We start from the raw sequence: 23,193 nt of genomic DNA, 5'->3' as shown, positions 1-23,193 counted from the left end.
CTGCAGGGGTGTCCATTATTATGTAATAATGTACACCTAGTAAGTAGTTCCACTTAAACTGTCTGTTCACAGTTCTAAATGATTGCGCTGGATACATAGCACAATGAGCCTGTGTCTGAAATGAGTAACCATAGCAACCAGTTCTGTTTACAAGCCTTCGTTTACAATGTATTGACAAGCTAGCTACTAACATATGGGGGAGTCAGATGGCTGAGCGGTGAGGGAGTCGGGCTAGTAATCTGAAGGTTGCCAGTTTGATTCCCGGCGGTGCAAAATGACGTTGTGTCCTTGGGCAAGGCACTTCACCCTACTTGCTTCGGGGGGAATGTCCCTGTACTTACTGTAAGTCGCTCTGGATAAGAGCGTCTGCTAAATGACTAAATGTAAATGTAATCGACTAGACTACCAGCGATCATTTCACATCCCATTCGCTATTCAACTCGCTACTTCAGGTTGCGGCCGACAGTACACATGGCCGATAATTTGGTCGTGAAAATCTTGACATTGATTTGGCGACAATGACATATCTGGTTAGCTAGCTAGTCTTATTGTTAGACACTGTCAAATTATATTTACTGTTTGTCAACCATACTCAATGTTCTTGCCTTTGAATCTTGCTAGCAGAATGTTAGCTTTCTGGCCAGTGTTTCTGGTCTTATGAGTTGAGCGGACTAGAAATATCAGAGTTGGCTAACGTTCAAAAATGTTATATTTTTATTGCAAAACTTGTGAAAACATAAATTAATGGTTGTGGGAAAAAAATCGTGGGGAAGTGACCATAGTATCAACGGGATAAGGCCCTTTGAGGTGCGCATCGATGCCTCTGCATCGTCCATTATCAGGTGATATTGTACACCTCATCGGGAATTATCCCACTTATACCATGGTCACTTGTCAACATTTTTTTTTTTACAAACATTAATTTATGTTTTCAGGCGTTTTGCAATAGAAATCTAACGTTTTTTAATATCAGCCAACTCTGATATTTCTAGTCTGCTCAGCTCATAGAACCAACACTTAGCCCAAAAGCTAACGTTATGCTAGCAAGATTCAAAGGCAAGAACATTGTGTACCAAGGCCGTAGCCATGGAGTCAACATCGGGGGGGACGGTTTTATATATTTTTTTTATGATAATTTTGGACAGTGTGCGTGGTTGCCTGTCGTAGCGTATAACATTTATATTTTTATATCAATATATTGGGGGACGACGACATTTTGACCAGATTTGAATATTGGGGGTGTGTGTGTGTGTCCCAATATGTATTATGATTACGTCCTTGTTGTGTACGGTTGACAAACAGTAAATAAGAAAACTTTTTCAGTATTGTATTTCTCCAACAGATAAAGGTTTTCGGCAGGTTTAAATGTATCGATCTTTCACCGTTAAGTGTCACTGTTTCGTCTTCTTTTTTGCAAAGCATCTTATTTTTCCCATAATGCAAAGCGCGACCGGCTATCTAAGTCAGTCTTACGTTAGTCACATAGTGAAGCTTTATGCAACAGGTAAATTGAAGTGTCTATGGCAAGTCAAACTTAAAGTTACATTTAAGTCTGAGACTAGGTCTATTTTTATACAACTGGCCCCTGGTGGTGAGTGGATGGAGAACCACAGTATACTGTTGAGTTGATGATGTGATTGAAAGCAGGTGTGCAGGATCCAGGCGAATCAGCGGCAATCAGGAGGTAGCCAAACAGTACAGAGGAAGACACCACTCACACACCACACACACCCAGGGACAAACGGGGAAAGGGAAACACGAGAAATAACTGGAGGCATTGCCTGGCCGTGAAAAAATCATCATTCGAGTTTACGGAGTTCTATCAAGCTATCCTAGCCTCAAACAGAGAGACAGAAGAGAGAGAAAGGGTATTCCCCACGCTCTTTAAATAGATAGGCCTAATGTTTTTTCTACAATTCTTCTGATGACTTCTTCTTTCAAAAAGAAAGCATCAGAGGCCAAATATGAATGATCATCATCATATGTGTATCTACGAGACTGGCATACTAGGAGGCTTTTGAATGATTAAGGGAACACATAAAGGATTTCTCGTGGCGCTTTGAACTTCCTGCTGTTCTGAACACCCTCTCAACTTATTCCCTGCTCTGCAGGAGATGAGATTTTAAAATAAAACACTAATGGAGGCTTGGTAACAGCCAGGTAGAGACCATAGACCTATATAACCAGACCAAGCTATGGAGATCTTTAAAGATGGGGTCCACGTTCATTTCTTTTTTCTTTCTTTATTCCCAATCTCTTTATTGTTTTTTCCAAGTTAGTGACATTTGCATAAACAAAGTGTTGTACAGATAAGTGATAACAAAAGGAACTTTAAACACGTATACTGGACCTACCACCCACCTGTCTTCAGGTCTCTATAGCCCACCCACAAAAAGGAAAACAAAAAACCAGCACTCACACTCGCGCGTGCACACACAGGACAGGAGACAAAAAAATAAAATAAATACAATATAATTAAAATTAAAATATATACTAAAAGGGATGGGGGGGTGGGGGATTAGCTCAGGGCTCAGTTAAGACTGGTTAGTTTCTGTCAGTTTTGTCATTGATATCTATCCACGTTCATTTCTATGGAAAGTGCTCAGTGACGCAAGCGAGCGAGAGCCAGAAACGGAACACGCCATCTTTCCAGTTCCGGCTCGTCTGGTCTTGCGCAGAACAGTGGCTCGCCATGTTCCTAGCTCCGAGGCTCGTGCACGCTCACAACATAGCCTACTTTTGCTACACGCACACTATTCATTATCAATAGTTCCATGAATCTGTATGTGTGTGTTTCACTGACATATTTATCACCAACTGCATCACGGGCACTGTGCACGAATAGAATCGACCGGACGAGCCGGGTACCTAATCGGAAATGCAATACCACCAACATCCACCGGGGCCTTTGCCTCAAGCCAAGGAGCGAGGGGTGGGAGCTTGGTAGAGACCAATGGTGGAGAATGGGCGGCATGTCAGCTCCTCAAAAGTGAAACCAAAATATCTTGATCGCCCCATGGTTGCTGGCTGCAGTACAGGTCATAAGTCCTGGCCTCTCCATGTTAGTGGATGAGCCAAACGAAAAAAGTGCACATGGTTTCTTTCATTTTAGGTAGTTCTTATCACGCTGATGTTTGATTTTTCAGTTTGTTTTTAAATAGTTATTTGACAATATATAAAGGGGTTAGTGTGTGCTTGTGATTGGGTCTGGCGAGTGTATGGGTGGGACCATGATACTGCGGCTCCACCACCTGATCACTACTGTGCAGACTCTGGCTCCAAATGACATCACCAGCGCAAGATGGCAGCACTCATATCCGGGATATTTTGGCTTCATTTTTGTACAGTGGGAGGAAGCATGGAAGACATTTCCTTGTCTTCCTTGAGGGTTTAGGTTGGTTGAGGGGCAGTTCTATGGGCGTATGTCTGTGACATTGCTTGTAAAAAGGGCTATACAAATACATTTTGATTTGATTTGAAGCATTGTCCATTCTTTCTACAATTTTTGGTAGAGAAAGAGAGATTAGCGGAATCTAAAGACTGCAAGATGTCAGCAGCTTGGCTCTAGCATTCTCTGGTCTCTGCTCTGGCAGGTGAGAAGGGGAAACTCATTTTATTCCGTTTTCTTTAGTTCCCCACAGTGAACCTCCTTTAAAGAAATGCCAATAGATACGATTGCCCAATACTGGATTCACCCCCCCCCCCCCCCCCCCCTCCCTGGGCCTGTAAAGATGCACGGTTGGAGGAATCACTTCAAGGAATGACATTGACAGGAAGTGCTGACTGGCTTGCTGTTTGTCTTTTGATGTGCAAGATCAAATCGATGTGCGAGGCAATCGGAGAACATTAGCATCAGCCTGCAGGTGCCCGCCTGCCCTCATTAGCGTTTACATCCGACTCTCCAAATAATCTGGATTTACTCAACGTCACTGCAGAGCTGCAAAACTGAGAGACATGAGTTCAGATAGGATTCCGATTTAGGCTACAAAAGAAAACAGGAAAGTTCAATATTTCATTAAAAAAAATAGAAGAATTATCTGATAATCTGAGGAACATGTCGACATTTTGTCAATCTGAAAGTAAATGAGTGAGGTTGTCATAATGAGAACACATAACCATGACTAAGACACCAACTGACATTGACATTTGTTAATGCTTATTAGCTTTTTGTCTCCTGTGGCCTTGCGAGCAGTGGTGCCTTCGCTTAGAAAATGACACCAGGAGCCTTCATGACTGCTTAACGCAGATGGATTAAAGGTTATTTGTCATAGATAAAGCCTGATGTCAGTTTACGCATTATGTGGAAAAGTAGTGCCTCAAACTTAACGTCAACACAGCTAACATTTATTATTGTTTAATTTGCCCACACAAGTTTTTTGACTTTCCGATATTCATGGTTAATATACCTAAACCCCCTTGGACTGCAAGTGATGGGGTTTTAACTTTGATTCTGAAGAGACAGAAACAGCAGTGCTTTCTGTGACATTTGAATTCATGGTGCTAGTCCATGACTTCATGCTAATGATCAAAGTTGAAGGAGGGGAAATCTCTTGAGTACAAGTTATGAAGATGAGATGAGGAGAGAGAAAGAGAGGGAGAAAAAGAGAAAGATAGAGGGAGAAAGAGTGAGTTAGAGAAAGAGTCAGAGAGAGGAAGAAAAACACTGCCTGCTACCCTCGCTTTGAACACTTTTACACTTTCCAACAAGCTTTGTTTTTTAATTGGCTGAAATTAATCTTAGGGATGTAGATGGCAGATTTGCATTCATTAAAACCCAACCAAAAGAAGTCATGCTTAATTCCAATCAAATTTGGTTAATTATGCATGGCCAGAGATTCCCAAATGAGCAGTGGATTTTTGTTAGACCACTTTTTTGTTTCCTATAGCAAATAAAATGTAATGAAGCTGTCTTTCTGTGTTTTAGTGAACGTTGAAGAGCAGAGGCAGAGCACCTTCAGCTTGTGCTGAAAACAATATTACTGCTAAAGTAATTATAAGAATCTGCATTTTTCATTGTTAATTGTGGATGTCAGCATCATTAATTTTAATTTACAGCAGGCAATAAAATTAGGAATACTTTGTGCTGATGTTTTAAATCATGCCTGTAAAGGAGGGACGTGTAATGCAACTTCAATCTCAAGCAAATATTGATTGGGGTGGATGGTCTTTTCTGTGAATCTTAAACAGGCAGATGGAGAAAATGTGCTTGTTACTTCACTTTTACAAGTTAACTCCTGGAGCCACCAGTGCCAGAGGAACACTAGTAAATGTGTCAGCCTGGCCTGATAAACACACCACATTCATGCTGTATTGCACGGCAGTAACAACTCAATGATGTTGGACCAGATAGCAATTGTCATAAAGGCACCTCTGGTGTTGTTTATTCAACTGCATTGAAAGATGGGTAAAGGTTCATTCTCGTTGCCTATCTTCTGTATACAGTGCCACCATAAAGCAAGAAAGCGTGGAATAAAATGTAAGTAAATATTGGTTCATAAAAAACACACATTAGCAACAGGACTTAAATAGCCACAGGATTCAGACTGGAGTATTACAGTACACATACCTGGCCTGAGAAGAGGTCAAATACAACCAGGATCTTCTCGCAGTCATGCTGTCTTTGAACATTCACACACATTCTAAACATAACTAAATGTAAAAGAATTTGGAGCGATACCTGTTGGTCCATAGTCACCTCATAGTCTATGAGGAACTTTGTAAGACCGTTTTTTTAGTGTGAATGTGGATGACAGGGGAAGTGGGAGTAGTCGTCTTTTGGCAGTGTGTGTGTGCGGGGGAGGACGCTTTATGTTTCTGCTCCAACTCTTGATTAATAGCTGCATTTGGACTGTAGTAGTGGTAGAGGACACATCCTGCTGTTAGGAGCTGTAGTGCATTGTAGTCTGAAAACAAAGGAAAAATAAAATTGATCTTTCTGAACTCACACAAAATCAATGGATGGTTATTTCCTGTTTCGTGGGTATGTTAGCTCAACTGACTTTCTAAATCTTTGAACTTTCCCTGTCTCCTCGTGGCTGGTCATTGGAACAAACCTCTAGAGGTCAGCTTAAACTTTAGATTATGTCATTTCAGATCACTGGGATTCTTAGAAACTAGGGGCTCAACCCTGCTCCTGCTCCTGCTCTTGTCTTAGGTAGCTGTCACATTGGTAACGCTTCTGGCATTTTTTCATGCCACCTAAGATCCATTTATGTCGATTTCACTAAGTTTGCCCTGGAGTAGACGTCACAAGCAAGGGGTGTGTCGGGAGGAGGTGTCTGGAGGAAGGAGGAGCACATTCGAGCAGGACTGCTCCTCCTTCCAATTGGCTCATTCATCATTCCTGAACAATTTAAATAATTTTCCAAAACCACGATTCGAATGAAGATCATCAACCAGTCAATCAGGCATTTCTATTTATAGAGAAAAATGCCATCTATTTAAATTAAAATGGTTTCCTTTGCATGAATGTTCAGATTCTTGGCAACATAAGGTTACGTTACTCATGTCTATATTAGCTAGCTACCTACTTGACTAAAGGGTTGTATAGTTGTCTTTCTATGGCTAACTGACATGGTTAAATTCAGCTAATAGCTGACACAATCTTAAAAATACTGCCATAACATGATGACAACTGACAGGTGAAGTGAATAAGACTTGTTATCATGGCACCTGTCAGTGGGTGGGATAGATCAAGCATGAAAGTGAAAATGTTGTCCTCAAAGTTGATGGATATGTTAGAAGCAGGAAAAAAGTGAAAGGATTTGAGCAACTTTGACCAGGACCAAATTGTGATGGCTAGATGACTGGGTCAGAGCATCTCCAAAACTACAGCTCTTGTGGGGAGTTTCCTGTGTCTGCAGTGGTCATACCCATAGATATATATAAAGACTAGATGTCTTACAGCGGAGTCTACCATGACCATAACTTGCTCAATTTTCAACCGATTTTTAAACGGTTTGGTTTGTTATCAACTTCAGAGATGCCGTTATGCCACTGAATACATTTTTTTAATTTATTTTTTTATATAGAATAGAAGTATGCAGTGGCATAACGACATCTCTTACGTTGATAAAAAACCAAACCGTTTCAAAATCGGTTGAAAATTGAGCAAGTTATGGTCATTTAAAAAGTACATGTAGCATCAACACAATGTTATGGGTGAGCGAGTTGACTGTAGCAAGATGGCCGCCATGTGCGGACGTTCGACTCCGTTGTCCGGCAACGCGGACGAGACATCTACCCTTTATATATATATCTATGGTCATACCTACCAAAAGTGGTCCAAGGAAGGAAAAGCAGTGAACCGGCACCAGGGTCATGGGTGGCAAAGCCTCATTGAAGCACATGGGGAGCCCATGTTGGCTGGCTTTTGTGGTCCAATGCAACAGACAAACTACTGTAGCTCAAATTACTGAAAAAGTTAATGTTGGTTCTGATAGAAAATATGTCAGAACACACAATGCATCACACTTTGTTGTGTTTGGGGCTGCGTAGCTGCATACCAGTCAGGGTGCCCATGCTGACCCCTGTCCACTGCCAAAAGAGCCTACAATGGGCACCTGAGCATCCGAACGGGACCACAAAGCAATGGAAGAAGGTGGCTTGGTCTGATGAATCACCTGTAGGATTTTCTGGACAAAGAAGTCCAATCCATGGACGCCCCCCCCCTCGCAACTTACAGGACTAAAAGGATCTGCTGCTAATATCTTGTTGCCAGATACCACAGCACACCTTCAGAGGTGTGAGGTCTGGTTTCGGGTTTTGGTGTGTCTTCTGCTGCGTGTACAAGCTTGTCTATCTTGTTCTTTGTTACAGAACAAGATAGACAACTGTTTTTTCCAATTGCTAAACACAATTTTGGAAACTAGGCTGGTTTTATCAAAAATACTTAACACAATTCAAAACCACACAACCAAACTGAAAAATACCTCATATATCCTGCAAAACGAAGCACTGCAATTAAAATTACAAATAGCATGATCAAAATCAAACTTTTGCATGAAATGGCACACACTTCATTCATATTACCAGATTTTTGTTTAACCAACTACACACTTTTGGGCATAATAGGGAGTCAGGTGGCTGAGCGGTTAGGGAGTCGGGCTATTAATCAGAAGGTTGTTGGTTTGATTCCCCGGCCGTGCAAAATGACGTTGTGTCCTTGGGCAAGGCACTTCACCCTACTTGCCTCGGGGAGAATGTCCCTGTACTTACTGTAAGTCGCTCTGGATATTTTTTTGGAGGGGAGTCAGGTGGCTGAGTGGTTAGGGAATTGGGATAGTAATCCGAAGGTTGCTGGTTCAATTCCCGGCTGTGCCAAATGACGTTGTGTCCTTGGGCAAGGCACTTCACCCTACTGGCCTCGGGGAGAATGTCCCTGTACTTACTGTAAGTCGCTCTGGATAAGAGTGTCTGCTAAATGACTAAATCTAAATAATGAAAAGCACTCTCATCTTTAGTATGCTTTGCCATAATACTAAAATAGTTCAAATTGTAGAAAATTATTCAGATTGTTCACATGCACAGAAATATTTACAGATAGACACATGCTGTTGAAAAATGTATTTCTTTATTTTTTACCAAACAAGTCAGTGCAACATATGCACAGCAGATATATTTTGGACTGAACAAAAATAGCTCACAAAAAAACAGTAAAATGAAAAAGAAAATTGCAGAAAAAATATATAGAAAAAAGAGCCAATACAAATAATTAGGGAATGTCTATAATGGCTCTGTGGCCAATGACATTTCTCCCCCTTCTTCTGGTCTTTGCTAGGTTGAACCCAGCCTCATCTATAAAGATGAACTCATGTGGGATTGCATGAGCATCCATTTCCAGTACTCCCTGAAAACAAAGAACAAAAATCAGTCAATAGGGTGTTATCTAGTACACTGGGAAACAATGTTGCGTGTAGTGTATTGCAGTCAATATTGTACTTACATCCACATATGCTCGTCTGACCTCTTTGTTTCTTTGAGAGTTTCTCTCAAACGGCACCTTATAAAGTTGTTTCATTCTGATTTGGTTTCGCTTGAGAATGCGAGCCAATGTGGACAGACTGACTCGTTGAATGTTGTTGAATATGGTGTTGTCTTTGATGATGTGGCTTTGAATTTCTTGTAATCTGATTTCATTATTTTACACAACCAAGTTTACAATGGCAGCATCCTGTACCCCGGTGAACATTTGGCCCCTTCCTCCACCATGGTTGCATCTCTCAGTCCTTTAGAAAAAAGAAAAAAAAACTGAAATATTGGGCTTGGACAATGCAGCCTAAAGATATATTTCCCCCACAGTAGAGTCAATTGTACAGGAAATTTGTACAGTTAGTGTATGACATCAGCCATTCATGAAGTAAACAGGTGTCACCCAACTGATACACTATGACATGGGGTGTACTACATAGTGTGAAATAAATTTTGGTTACATACCTGTACTCTAAATGTCTGGATTACAGAGGCGAAAGTAAAACGGCTCAAGTTGGGCGGCACTCTCTGTCCAGCCTCTCGCATTGTCAGCTATTGGTTGATGACATGATCAACTAAGGTTGCTCTGATTTCATTTGAAAGTTGTTGTCTTCTTTGGCCATGAACTAAAAATAAAAAAAAAGGGCTCATCGGTGGTCTTTTCATAGTGCTTACGTAATTCCTGATTGAAGTGGTAACAATTGACCATTGAGGTGTTTGGCCAGGTGGCACATATATTGGCCAATTAGCTCATGTAGTGTCATTTTGAATGGCAAACATGTGACTTTATGTCAGATTGTTGTGTCTTATGCAGAGAACCGGGTTCAGTGCATTTAAAAAGTGCCATTTTGAATTGCAAAATGTGTGTAAAGCAGAAAATGTGTTTAGACTTTTGGAGACTTGAGAAGTGGTTTTGCTCTCTGTATGTCAGTTTAAATAATTGTGCTGTGCATGTCATTTTAGTGTATTAGCAATTGGAAAAAACTGTAATAGACACGGAGCCTAATCTTTAAACACAACTGACTAATAGCCTATGTTGGTTGGGAATCAAAGGATCTGAAAACCAAGGCAATGGTTTATCTTTTGGACAGGTGATTACATGGTTTGATTAGTTTTTTATATATGTTGTTAATGTAATGAAGTATTAAGCTCATGTAGTTTGTGGACATGTTGGTGTATGTGTGATAGAAGAGGCGTGGCTTTGGAGACACCTCTGAAGCTAGGGAGGGCTCTATGCTTTCAAAGCAAGCTTGTAGTGATGGGCGTTGATTCCTTTCAGAGACTCGAATCTTTTGATTCCGTTCACCGAAAAGATCTGTTCACTGACTCGTTCACTAATTCGCGAACGAGATCCACTGATTCTCTCGTTCTCGTCATCTGATGATTCTCTTTTCTTGTTCCAGAACGAATTAGTCAACTGAACTGAACAAGCCTGAAGAACTGTGTAGTGCACTTTCAGTTCATGAAGTATACTTCCTAAAGTACTTCAAAGTATACCTTTGAATACTCTAAAGTAACTTGTGTAGTGCACTTTCAGTTCATGAAGTATACTTCCTAAAGTATTTCAAAGTATACTTTGGAATACTTTCAAGTGCACTTTCAATTAATGTAAGAAGATTTACAATTAATGTCAATAAGTAGGCTGTGGGTGCTGAAAACAATTCACCGTCAGAAGAGTAGGTGGCGCAACGGTTTTTTGTAAGTCGTCGTCGAGTGTTTATTTACCTAGGTTATCGAGATGTCGGAGCAAATTTACAAATTAGCCGTGTCATCAATAAAATACGCACATTTTGAGCAACTACACTGCCCATTTCTCGTCACATTTTAATTCAGATGCTGATTTAATGATGTACTGTTTAGCTGAAATATGAATTCTAAAAACTTACAGCAATGGCGGTCAAAGGATTCTGTTCGTCCTGTTTATCACGGCAACCCCACCCCTGACGCAAGCGGTTCTTAATACTGACCAATCACAGCCAAGGGGGTCTCCGTAGCTCTCCGAAATTATGACGGACAGTTAGAAAATTCAGGAGGTGCACGTCAAGGTGTCCAAGGCTGTCCGAGGGCTGACGGAGAGCTCGTAGAGGGCGTTCCACGGAGACGAGGGCGTTCCCATGTGTCCGTTTTCGAAAAACGCAGAAGCATATATCGACCTTTACTGTCCGTCGTAATTTCGGAGAGCTACGGAGAGCTACGGAGAGCTACGGAGAGCTACGGAGACCCCCTTGGCTGTGATTGGTCAGTATTAAGAACCGCTTGCGTCAGGGGCGGGAGCAGGGTTGCCGTGATAAACAGGACGAACAGAATCCTTTGACCGCCATTGCTATGAGTAAATAAACACTCGACGACGACTTACAAAAACCGTCGCACCCACAGCCTACGGAGAACCATAAACTAATTCTATCCATCCGTATCCGTGCGCCCGCCCATCCGTAAACGGAGACGCAGAAGCATATTTCGGCCTTAACTTTGCGGGCGGGACTCCGGTGCGGTTGCTATTTTGCCGGCGGGATAAATGACTTTGCGCCTGGCGCAAGTCTAAAATGGGTTGGTCTGAAGTAGCTACATTACTAATGGGTGTGGTTTGGGCGTAACGTGCAATAAACCAGACATCAGAGTGTCATCTCACATTCCCTTTAAGAGCAACGCTTGTTCCATGGCGAATTGCTATTATAACGGAGGATTTGCCAGGTGCACGCCAGGAGCGGTTCACAGCTGAGGAGACCGACGTCTCGTCAGGGCCGTAAAACATAGAGAAGTGACATTGTATGGGAAAGGCAGAGCAGTTTTCTCATCGCACTAAATTGCCCACTCATGCTGCTCATTCAAATACTTATTCTTATTTTTATATAATTAATATTTAATTTTTTTAATTGTTATATTTTTTTATTGTTTAGTTCTTAGAATTACTTTAACTATTGTACTTTTTTACTTAATTTAAGACTCGTATATGTTTATTGTTTGCACCTTCCTGCCACAGTAAATTCCGTGTTTGTGTAACATAGGCTACATGGCGAATAAACCGAATTCTGATTCTGATGGGCATGGGAAAAAAAACTACCCAAATTAGCTTCGGTTAAACAGGCGTGGGAGGAAATTGCCACAGTTGTTCCAAATCAAGTTCACATACATAGAGATTTCTCATGAACATCTTTTTAATCATTGACATGAACGAAATGTAACACAGCTAGCCATACAATAAATCAAAACAATGAACAAGACCCTGGCATCGCCAGCAGTGCGCACGGGCCAAGCTTGCGCCCTTAAAATAGCATTTGAATGACGCGCCATTGACTTTAGACTACGTTTTTCCTGGTCTGTGGCGGAATTGTTTTTCTGAAACTGCAAAATACCACCAGGGAACGTTTGCGCCGGAACACGCCTCCTTTTTTCGCTGAACCGCCCCCGGTAGGGCAAAGTCATTCCCTAATTTACCGACGTTCTTCTGTGGAGGGAAAAGTCCGCTTTGCGTCGAGTGCAAACTAGGAATGATACTTGCGTCGTTGACAAAGTCAATTGCGCTGGGTGCAAGATAGGGCCCTCAATGTGCAATGCATAATAGATTTTCCTAGACATGAATAATTAGAATATACAAGATGGATCCCAAAAAAATTAACTGTTTTTGATGTATAATAAAATAAAACGTACATCCTACTCCAGAAGAAATGTATACAATTTTTTGTTCTAAGCATACTTTTTATAAGTTTATCAAAAGTTAATTATTTTCAAAGCAGACTTAAAAGTATATCAAAATTGAACTATTTTCTAAGTATACTTCTTAAAAGTATATCAAAAGTGTACTATTTTCTAAGTATACTTCTTAAAAGTATATCAAAAGTGAACTAAAAGTGTACTACCCATATTCTAGTACACTTATAGTATACTTTAATATACTTTTTTGTAAGGGTAGTTTAGTTTTTACAGGCAACATTTTGAAGTTGCTCATCCACAAATAGCCTAATAAATGCATAGAATAGGGTTTGCTTCTCTTGGTAGGCGACCTGTATTTATGGTAACTTTTCATAGATACATATTTTTACATGGCTGTGAGTGAGATACTCTTGTGTATTGTTGCACCTCTAGATAGAGAAGATAACCATGGGCGTCGCCAGCTATCCCCTGCAGGGCCTGTCAGGTGACATCTATTGAAAATGAAAGGGAGGCGGTCAGTGGAATCAAGTTGAAATTCGCAGTAGGGGATAGCTGGCGACGCCAACCAGGTGAATAGGCCGCCTAGCAAGAGGAGCTAACTATGCGTTATTATTCTATGCGTTAGTGGACGAGCAACATCAGTATGTTACGAGTCAAAACTAAACTAACTAGCATAACACAGCTAGCACAACAACAAATTAAATGCAAGGAAGTATAATATCCCCAAACTATCTTAGGTTAACTTACATGTACAGTATATTGGAATGTAAACTAGAATTTAAAAACAATGTGCAAAACATTTTTTTTTGTATACTATGATATAAATTAAAGGCTAAAGGTTTAGGGATTTCAATTGTCAAAATTTTTTCCATGTAATGATCCACTAGCGATGACAAAACCATTGTAATTGTAACACAATGGGATAGCTCTGACAATTGTTCCTCAATTCCCCATGCTTGGCTGATCCTCAAGTGGATGTGTCTGTACCTGTTGTGCAGTACATTCTGCAACTCCCACACCGTGATTGTGTTTCCATTGCTAAAAGGTTCTACACTGGTGTTCAATTGTTCTCTTCAAGCCTGGCTGGGCGCCAAGCCTACTTTATGACACATGGAGCTGCTACACTATCAGCTTCGCTCTACTCTTCCTGTCTGTTTTCCTGTCAGTGACTGAAACAAGTCACTCTAATGCAACAATGATGGTGATTTCACTCTGCTAATCGGAGCGAGTAAGTGCTTAAGCAGCTGCTTGTACTTTGATCCAATTTGCTTCCTGTATGTGTGCTTCCTCATGTGGGGGTAAACAGGTCTGACTGTGCTGTCATTAGTTCAAAGCACAGCCAAGTAGCCTAGTTCACATGAAAATGTGCTCTGTTTGTTTCGGTGCTTAACCATCAGACGTCCGAGTGACCATTAGAGAAGACACATTTCAAGGTATCTATTTGTGTTTTCATGCCAGCTGGTCAGTGGCTTGGTGTAATTCTACCAAGCCACAATTGCTCTGGTGACGGAATGCAAAACCCATCGCCCAAAACAGCCACCTTTAACATTACTGTGTGCTCATCTCCCCTCCCCAAGGACGGTCAAGATAAAAGATGGAAAGAAAATGGATAGCTCTGATTTAATAAACATCCCCGAAATGATCCCGGCGACCCTCGCAGCGGCGCGGCAGTCACTTTCACTTCGCCCCAGGTTAAAGAATCAAGTACGATGATTCATTTGACTGACTGGGCTAGTTGAATTTGATGGATCATCCTTAAAAGCATCATTGCTAATCTTCGACTCCTCTTTTTTTTTTTAGGTTATTCACAGATCAGTGAGTTTTCCAGCGAACCCCGGACCTGGCGTCTCTCTGTTCTGTGTACATGGTATTCATCATAGGCTGACAGGGGGAGTCCTTCAAACGACAAATAACCTTCAAAATGGGGGGGGGGATGCAGGCAAGCAGTAGTTATTTTGGATACATTTCACAGTGGAGCAGAGACAGAAAGAGAGAGAGATGCACTGAGTGGACGAAGGAGATGTATGGTGTCCTTGCTGGATGCGGAGAGATGGACCCCTCTCAGTTTTCCCAGCATAATCATTCTGAGCCTCAGCCATGCCTTCGACAACTCAATCAGACAGCCCTCTACCTGTAAAGTGGCTGGGTTGATTTGATTGCCATTTTTATTGGATCCTGGTCACATAAATCAAACCAATGGGGCCGGCTGTACAGACGTGACCACTCGTCATTCGCTAGTAGCCTTGGAAACATTGTTTCGGGGGCTGCCCGCCTGTCACCTGAGGTAAATCAGAGGTCTGAAGTTTCTCTTCTTCAACACCAGAGCATGGAGTTAAATCATCTTGAAAATTGATGTCAGTGTGGCAGAGTGTTTCCACTCATCCCTGGGATAGAGTCCCATCCTCTGGTGACAATGTCAGCACTTTTACCCCTCTCTTTAAAAAGATGCCTCTCCTCTGCCGGCCTATTGGCCTGTTAAGGCATCAAGTTCTTGCTTTGACCTTTTCTTATTTGCTATAAACCTGAGATAGGCTTTGCTTTGTGATGGTTATTGGACAAAAACATCCTGCTTGCCTACACTTCTATGTCCATCTCCTGCTAGTGTAAGGTGTGGATATGATATTCATTCCAGTGTAAGGTTTCTATTGATCCATATTGGTGAGTGGAAGCATGAGAAAGAATGAACCAAATTAATTTAGACCTTTGATAATGTGATCACGCCAAGACTATTTTGGTTCATGGGATGACAAGTACATAACAGGTTGTTTCTATTTCCAACCTGGTCATGTTTCTGATGTTGCCTATCAGGGGGGTGAGTATCAGGATCAATTTCATTCAGCGTAAATATCACTTGATCTGCACAAATTAGGAACAATAAAAAAAACATAGAAATGCAGCTGGGCTCTATTGAGATGTCCCTTCTAGGCATGTGTCAAAACGGGAGACATTAATGAAACATAAAGGAGAAAGAATTACCATCTAGGCTACGTCCAAAGCAGTAAACTGGTAAACAAGTCTGCTGTTAGAGGTGGGGATGATTTGAATCAACAAGGGTGAACAGATATGGATACTCCGCGCATTAGTGTTAATAGGAATAGATTATGGAGGGATTTGGCGGAGTGACCTTCAGTTGACTAATTGAAATAGTATTCCGAGTCAGCAGTGGAGTAATCAACTTAAACACAGAATCATAAATCATCGTGAATAGCGCTGTCACAAGCCAGCCATTACCCTGTGTTTTTTTTTTCTTTCATGGCAACCTCATGAAAATATCTGCCACACCGATCGGTAGGTTAATAGGAACAGAAATGGCATTTAGACTCTATTTGGATCAAATATACTGCAAGCTTGAAAGTAGAACTTCGCTAATTTGCAGGTAATGTGAATTGATGCAGTAGGGGTTGGAGATGGGCTACTGGAGGTGACGGGGGAAGCATGTAAAAAGCTGTGTAAAGGCCACTGTTGATATGTACAGGCTACATCTAGGCTGTGTTACAGATGCTAATATAACACCTGCTGAAATATTTTCTTTTTGGGTGACTCAGAGTAACAGTAGTTCATCTACCAGACTACATCCTTGTCTAGGCCTACGTTATCTGGAGCAGAGGTTAGACAATCATGTTGGGTTAGGGTGACCTCTGTCCTCTAGCATTAATTATTGTTGGCAACAAGGCAGTAAATCTACAAGCTACAGTAGCTCAAAAGATACTGTAGCTTGTTCCCAGTACTTACACAGTACAGTACTCTTTGCATACAGTTTAAGGTACAACAGGTATTCTTTTGTCCCCTATAAACATGCTGTGTAAACTAATGAGGCCCTCTGAGAGTTGTTTAGCAACAAAGGCAGTTCAGTGCCAGTAGAATGTCAATTTCAAATTTTGGAGCAGTCGTCTACTTTCCAGCCAATTATGTTCCAGCAATCCTGTTCCAGACACCTTTGCTAGGCGGTCCTTTCTCCTTGGCTTATTTTGTAAAACCACTATCAGTGTAACTCAAGCTTCAGAAAAGTACAGAAGTTCTGACAGGAATTGGGGGCAGTGTTTCTCATATTTTAACTGGTTTTATAATGTCACCTATGGCAGCTTTAATAAGCCAAGTGTGAATGTGTGTTGTTTCCTCAACCAGTCGATCATTGACAATATCCAAAGTTTTTTTTTCACCACAGCAACTGTTGTGTTCTGAAGTCTTCAAGTACAGGTTTGGGTAATTCAAGTGCATCAGGTTAATTTTGATGTCATTAGCGCCCCACTTCAATACATCCCAGTTAACTCAAGTATTGATATGGGGCGCTTTGTCAAAGTTTACAACATCTTGATTATTATCAACAAGTGCCCTAGTGCTAAATAGCTTTTTAATTGCAAGCAAAGTGAACGAATTAGATACTAAACAGTCGGTTAGCGTCAATGAAATGTCTTTCACACAACAATACCCCGCAAACTTGTCAGAACCGCTGATAGGAAGGCCGATCCTGAACGCTTACACGGCATTAATCAAATAGCAGATCTAATTAAAACCGCTTTAAACAAAGCTTTTTTTCTAAATGTTGCTCAGGTATGGCAATAATTTTTGATCAGCCAAGCCTGGAAGACAAATAATTAGAACTGCCACGGTGGCCTGATGAGTGATGTCAGCATCTCGGAGTGACCTTCCCTCTGCTAATTAATTTTCATCCCGGTGAAAAAAAGGCCCGTTGTTGCACGTTATTAATTGAGTTCATGAAAAGATGCACCTGATTAATTTTTGTTGATAATACTTGTCATTCTGGACGTAGTTCGTAATCAGTTTATGGGTTTTTGTCTTCTAAAGTTGATCTAAGTCATCTTTTTCCGAGATAAATTTGGCCAGTGCCCAGTCCATATAGAAAGCAGGTAGGGTCTATAGCTAGACCACACATGCATAATTCCTTTTTTAACTACATTTGGGAGAGATGTGTTCAACTGGTTCATTGCGCTTTTATGAGATTAATGGTTGCTAGAATGAGGTTGCGGTGAAACCTCTATGTAACAAAAAACCCTAACCCTTACTCCGAAGTATTCCAACACACTGCTGCATCATGTTCTCATGTGTTGCGCTGTGGTATCAGTTTCCAGTGTGCAATTGTACTCAAAGAAAAAAGCTCGGCTCGGAAAAAGTCTCAGAAATGAGCTCAAGCTGCAAGTGTTAATGTCTCCGGCTGGGAACTCTCTGTCCTTTGGCCACATCAGTGTGTCATTCAGTAGCAGTCAGACCCTCATTGTGCTCTGTATTTTAACTTGAAACAGGAACCTATAACAATGCATTTGAGAGTTCTTTTTTGTTATGGCAAAAAGCTTTCACAGCCAACAAGCCTGCTGCTCAATGATAAGCTACAAATGTAGACTAGAGTCTAAAATCAATTTAGAATTAATAATGCCTAAACCATTTCTGCTAATGAAAAAAGTGTTATTATCTGAAGAGGCTCACAGTCATCTGTGAAATGCAAGACATCATTGAGCTGGTATTAATGCAGGTCTTAATGAACACATTGACAAGTCAACTGTATTGTCCTTGACAGTAGAATATTATGTGAATAGCTTTGCTTGTCATTGCACTGAAACAATATTAATAGATCTATAATTATATTGAGCAAATTGTTGATTTTCTTCCCATAGTATTTGACATGCTCAGCACAATGAGGAGATGAATGAAAAGTAACAAACAGCTTTCATTACTTCTTCTGTAATTGGTGGATCATTATATCTTTTCCAGATAGTTGCCCACAGCATAAAAAAAAACATCAGCTGTGTTTCATAAAGGATACGCAGTCCTTAATGAATACTCTTGTGACTTCAGACCGGTTCTCTCAAAGAGACATACCTACAGTGTTGTACTGTATCTCACACAACCATTTCCTGTCATATTGTGCTTTGAGTAGTGAAATTCTCTCATTTTTGGTGACTGTGTGTTTTCGAAACTCTAGGGATCCAAGCGAATTTAACTTCTGTAAGAAAAGAAAAGAATGTCTTATGTTCAGTGAATTATCCTGTCCTGTTTTACTTCTGCGCGTTACGCAGCTTATTATACTGTATGCTGAGTAAGTGCTGCCATTAGAGCACCATGAAAGGACTAGTAAGGAGGAAATGTAGTGCAAATCTCTGGGAGACATTTTTCCCATCAGTGCAGCTGATGGAGTCATTAGGGAACACCGCCAGACAGGCTCTGGGGCCTCTCCTCTGTAAATGGCCCTGTTGTGTAAGAGCCTTCACAGGACTCTGCTGGCTGGCCCGGAGCACTTCAACAGATTTAACAGTTTACAGTTGTAGAACTGCGATGAGAGGTATAATGGCGTGTCATGTTCCACAGCGGGATTCAGCTTAACTTTGTCCTAAAATAACATTTGGTCAAACATGAGAGATTACACAAATTTGATCCAGTTGCATCAATCACGTTTTGGATGCCACTTTGCTTTGTTTGGTACCAAAGTCTCAGAGTTATGTGTCTCCACTACTGAGGAACGACCCCAAAAAGTCAAGCGTCTTTTGGGACCTGGGAGTCTGGTAAGATTGTTGGGACTTGGGCAGGATTTTGCAGTGGGAGTGCTTATTTGACAGCTTTATTTACGGAATAAGAGCAATGTGAAAGATACAGTATCTCCTCTTAGGCATCCAGCTCATTTACTTTCCAGACTATCTATTTATCTTATAGAAGGCCATATTTAACCACATCTGTTTTGGTTAATGTACCATATTGACCATGATCCTTTGCAACAGAGTCGTTCTCACCATGATTCTTAATAATGTTTTGGTTCTTCCAAAATGGTTTAATTGTTGTTTTTTTCATAGGAGCATCAGGATCATGGATTCATGTGATCGATTTAATGCATGTCTATGGTAGCTAGAAAGTTGTCTACTGTTGTGTTGCTAGGATTCCAAATAAATACTTTTTGGAGCAGGATACTTTAAACATAGTACTCATAACCCCAATAAATCATTGACATGAAAAAATAACAAAGTTGTGTTTTATTTGCTTTATTTAAATGATTGAGCATCAACTCATTACTGTACATCAAGCAAGCTTTAAGGTTTGCCAGCACACCACACCACTTTGACACTGGCTGCTGTACTGTATGCTTCGCACGGTAGTAAACAGTGCTAGATTCAACCCTCTTAAATTTATATTGAGCTTTTTACACAATACACACTTGTTACTAACTGTATGTGATCATACATTGGGTGTCGGTCAAATGAAGAAGATTTTTTGTCCATTAGTAACAACTTCACTTGATCACTTTAGGAGGCTACTTAAGGCAAAGTGCTGACATCATCTAAATGAGAAGCAGAAGGACCCCCTCTCTGGCTTTGTGAAGGGGGCAGTGGAGGTCAGTCCAATATGCATATCATTTAGGGTTACATTTATACCTCGGGTTTAAGCTCCTTGATGGAAGACAGCCCTTTGTAGAAGCACTCTTTTCTTAGCTCGAAACTAGAAATTGACTACGGAATATTCTTTGTCGGCTCAGCTAAACAATGTAAGAATCGCTGTCCTTCTGAAATCATTGGAATATGATAAGATACTGTATATGGAAATTGTTGCGATTGTTCCATGGTACATATATATACAGGGAGTCTGTTGGCTGAGTGGTGAGGGAATCGGGCTAGTAATCCGAAGGTTGCCAGTTCGATTCCCGGTCATGCCAACTGACGTTGTGTCCTTGGGCAAGGCACTTCACCCTACTTGCCTCGGGGGAATGTCCCTGTACTTACTGTAAGTCGCTCTGGATAAGAGCGTCTGCTAAATGTAAATGTAATATATTTTGAACCAGAAATGTCCTATTGTATTGTATGTCTGTATGTATTTAAGGATCATTCCGGTCTTCATTCCAGCCACAGTTAAGCAAACAAGTTTGAGGGAAACTGATTTGTTGAGCAAGCGAAAACCGAGGAGATGAGGATGGCCCGTCAAAGCGGCGAGTGTCATTCATCTGCTAACCTGTGCAAGGTGGGCCGCTTGATGTACTCCTCCTGTGCCGGGTAGCATATGTCCACAGCAGCTGTGCCACCTTGAATAGGCAGTGATTGTGAGCTCGCCGACTGCATTCCTGGGAGCTTGGCCAACAGCAGAGTGGAGTGAGCTGTCCTCCTCATCTTCATACAAGCTTCCAATCTTTCAATGTTCCACCCCGTTGGCATTTAATCGTTTTCCACAGAACCGGCTGAATTCACACTAGCTATGGTAAACTGTGACAGAGATAACAACCACGCATCCAATTAGGACGCCAACATGACTAATATTTCTTATCAGTTATTCTATGGAGAAATGTTATTTCTCAAATGTGTCTGTCAAGATACTTCATCTGGGAATCATTTGTGACAAATGACCCTACTGTGAAATGTAAGTCTATACCTTTGGTAGCAACCATGTGGTTTGATGCTAAGTCACGAGAGCATCTTTCAGGATAGACTTGGTGCAGGCTTTACACCAACAATGGGAGGTTCTTCTACATTGTTTACGAGTGTATTTGGAAACCAGGTGGTGAACCTCCATCTCTTCAAAACCATTTCCATATCCAAAACAACCTTCCTCCATTAACGTCTCATATCCATCATGCACCGTCATCTGCAGTTGAATGCACACTGACTCACCACAAGTGACATTGAGAGTTTTAAACAATGACCAACCCTTCACCATGTTTCCATTTGGTTCAGAAAACGTATGCCCCCCTGTAAAGCTGACAATATGGGCCATTAAAAAAGATTTAGGGTCTGTCTTCCAGCACCACCCTCTGGTGAGAAAACTATATAAATAATTGGGTTTCAAAAAGACAGCACCCTGAAATATAGGTTCTGTACAATCCCATTTTCCTAGGTTAACACCAGCAAGGAAATATGTGAAGTTATTGGACAAATAGTTGATTTTCCTTTTTACAGACTTCGTACAGTCTTTCAGACTCTTTGGTGTTTTATACCTTTCCAGTCCAAAGTGTCTAGTAGGCACGTCCACTTAAACCCTTCCAAAGCCCTATTTTCGTCATCAGACACACTAAACCCATCACCTGTAATTGTGATCACCCTCTTTCTCTTTGGAAAAAACAACGGCTGTGAATCGAATCTAAATGCAGACGTTACAAGGTTGAGTTGAAATGGAAATCCCATTCCAGAGGGTGACGTCCGATCATAAACAAACAACAGACATCTGTGGTATTTCTCCATCCTATCAGCCGGTGACCCTTGTCCCCTGGGGCTAGGGGGCTCGAGGGCTGGGCAAGGTGAATGACGAGCCCTCAGCGTTCCAGAAATAACACCAACCCCTACCCGATGTTCTAAACAACACAATCACACAATCAAAACTTTGGTGCCATTTTTCCACTCATTGTTTAATTTTCTGGTGTGGGGGCTATCTTAGATATCTCCGCGGCTGGCTGTTCTTATCTTTGACCTTCAGCTTGTTGCTTTGTCGCTGCCCCCCCCCCCTCCTTTTCCCCCCTCTCCAATGCGGTGCGACCTTCAGAGGGGTGTCATTACGACTCCCTGACCCATTTGACGATCCCCTCATGTGGAATGTGCATATGCCGAATAGCGGAGGATGTGCACAGTATGGGGTGAGGTGAAGTACTTACAGAAATATGACTTGACACGCTTTATCAAATGGGGAGAGATGAAGACGAAACAGCTGCTGGTGCTGTCGTAAGCAATCTGGCCGTGATTGAATAAAAGTGTCAGGAAAAGGACCGCTTGATGGTCTTTTGTTCTCCCCCATCCAGCTTGATGTTAGTTTGAGCTGTCAGGAGGGAATCACAGCTGGGTGATTTATCAATACTTGGAGTGACCTTGCAGCCACACTGGCTTTCTGAGTGTGTGCGAGTGCATGTGAATGTGTGTGTTTAAAATTACACCTGTGTATGTGTGTGTGTGTATGTGTGTGTGTAGGCACAGAGTTTGTTGGATTAAAAGTGGGCAAAATGTACTATTCTATAAAACCTTTGGTGTGCACACAATACAACACAAGCTCGGATTGACTATTCTTTTTCCTCCTAAAATCTTGTTTTGCCAACATGACAAAAAAGAAACAAAGGACTCATGAAGTCACAGAGAACATGATAAAAATTATTATTGCGATAAACATCAGAAAAAAAAGTTTGCTCTAGCTGTAGTATTTGACCTGTCCACTTCAAAAGCCCTTTCTTTGAACACTTCGACATCTCTCATTAAAGTCATGTTGTTGTTTTTTTACTGCAGCCTTTGGCTGTCTCTGTTGTGATTAAGCAGATGTTATATTGCAGTCTACAACAGTCATTACTGCCATAAAACCATCTGTGGATTTGCGTTTTATGTAAATGAACATAGGAATCTGCATAAATAAAGTTATAATTAGTAATACCTCTTCACAAACCTCCAGTCTCTTTGATTCTTAAGGGCTCTTAATTATGTACAAGCAGGTAAAAAGTACAAATCACTGGTGATCAAGTAACATGAGAGCTATTTTTTACACAGACCTGAGATGAATATACAGAGACTTTAATGTTTGTTTAGAAGACTATTTGAATTATTTAATTATTTATTTGTTGTATAATTTTATTACAGAACAATATTTACATCTAAACCTGTTTTGATCTAT

General features: G+C 41.1%; 1 long non-coding RNA gene across 1 annotated transcript; it reads right to left on the bottom strand.

Annotated features, from left to right (window-relative positions):
• Positions 1–8,553: 8,553 nt before the first annotated feature.
• Positions 8,554–9,521, bottom strand: LOC136964477 (uncharacterized). Its single transcript, XR_010879077.1, has 3 exons — positions 9,436–9,521; positions 8,945–9,227; positions 8,554–8,848 (listed from the first exon to the last, which is right to left on the bottom strand). It is a non-coding gene; the product is annotated as an uncharacterized lncRNA (long non-coding RNA).
• Between the last annotated feature and the right edge of the window lie 13,672 nt (positions 9,522–23,193).

The sequence above is a fragment of the Osmerus mordax genome, chromosome 2 (assembly GCF_038355195.1).
Source record: "Osmerus mordax isolate fOsmMor3 chromosome 2, fOsmMor3.pri, whole genome shotgun sequence".
NCBI classification, from domain to species: Eukaryota; Metazoa; Chordata; class Actinopteri; order Osmeriformes; family Osmeridae; genus Osmerus; species Osmerus mordax.
This window is presented reverse-complemented; position numbering and strand designations above follow the sequence as displayed.